The following is a 1,875-nucleotide window of genomic DNA, read 5'->3' as shown; positions in this document are numbered from 1 at the left end:
CTCGTGGCACTATGCTTGACCTCCTGTCACTATGTTTGACCTCGTGGCACTATGCTTGACCTGGCACTATGCTTGACCTCCTGTCACTATGTTTGACCTCGTGGCACTATGCTTGACCTCCTGGCACTATGCTTGACCTCGTGGCACTATGCTTGACCTCGTGGCACTATGCTTGACCTTTTGGCACTATGCTTGACCTTTTGGCACTATGCTTGACCTTTTGGCACTATGCTTGACCTCCTGGCACTATGCTTGACCTCCTGGCACTATGCTTGACCTCCTGGCACTATGCTTGACGTCGTGGCACTATGCTTGACCTCCTGGCACTATGTTTGACCTCGTGGCACTATGCTTGACCTTCTGGCACTATGCTTGACGTCGTGGCACTATGCTTGACCTCCTGGCACTATGTTTGACCTCGTGGCACTATGCTTGACCTTCTGGCACTATGCTTGACGTCGTGGCACTATGCTTGACCTCCTGGCACTATGTTTGACCTCCTGACACTATGCTTGACCTCCTGGCACTTCGCTTGACCTCCTGGCACTATGCTTGACCTCGTGGCACTATGCTTGACCTCCTGGCACTATGTTTGACCTCCTGGCACTATGCTTGACCTGGCACTTCGCTTGACCTCCTGGCACTATGCTTGACCTCCTGGCACTTCGCTTGACCTCCTGGCACTATGCTTGACCTCGTGGCACTATGCTTGACCTCCTGGCACTATGTTTGACCTCCAGGCACTGTGCTTGACCTCCTGGCACTTCGCTTGACCTCCTGGCACTATGCTTGACCTCGTGGCACTATGCTTGACCTCCTGGCACTATGCTTGACCTCCTGGCACTATGCTTGACGTCGTGGCACTATGCTTGACCTGGCACTATGGTTGACCTCCTGGCACTATGCTTGACCTCCTGGCACTATGCTTGACCTCCTGGCACTATGCTTGACGTCGTGGCACTATGTTTGACCTCGTGGCACTATGCTTGACTTCCTGGCACTATGCTTGACCTCCTGGCACTATGCTTGACCTGGCACTATGCTTGACCTCCTGGCACTATGCTTGACCTGGCACTATGCTTGACCTCCTGGCACTATGCTTGACCTGGCACTATGCTTGACCTCGTGGCACTATGCTTGACCTCCTGGCACTATGTTTGACCTCGTGGCACAATGCTTGACCTCCTGGCACTATGCTTGACCTCCTGGCACAATGCTTGACCTGGCACTATGCTTGACCTCCTGGCACTATGCTTGACCTCCTGGCACTATGCTTGACCTCGTGGCACTATGCTTGACCTCGTGGCACTATGCTTGACCTCCTGGCACTATGCTTGACCTCCTGGCACTATGCTTGACCTCGTGGCACTATGCTTGACCTCCTGGCACTATGCTTGACCTCCTGGCACTATGCTTGACCTCCTGGCACTATGCTTGACCTCCTGGCACTATGCTTGACCTCCTGGCACTATGCTTGACCTCCTGGCACTATGCTTGACCTCCTGGCACTAAGCTTGACCTCCTGGCACTATGCTTGACCTCATAATCCACTCTACAGTTTTATGAACCCCGTCCACACCTCTCCCCCCCCCCCCCCGGGCGTCTCTCAACCCCCAGGGCCCCACAACACCCCCAGGGTGCCACAACACCCCCAGGGCCACACAACACCCCCAGGGCGCCACAACACCCCCAGGGCGCCACAACACCCCCAGGGCGCCACAACACCCCCAGGGTGCCACAACACCCCCAGGGCGCCACAACACCCCCAGGGCCCCACAACACCCCCAGGGTGCCACAACACCCCCAGGGCGCCACAACACCCCCAGGGCGCCACAACACCCCCAGGGCGCCACAACACCCCCAGGGCGCCACAAC

Source organism: Procambarus clarkii, chromosome 48, assembly GCF_040958095.1.
Source record: "Procambarus clarkii isolate CNS0578487 chromosome 48, FALCON_Pclarkii_2.0, whole genome shotgun sequence".
Lineage (NCBI taxonomy): Eukaryota > Metazoa > Arthropoda > Malacostraca > Decapoda > Cambaridae > Procambarus > Procambarus clarkii.
Note: the sequence above shows the minus strand (reverse complement) of the source record.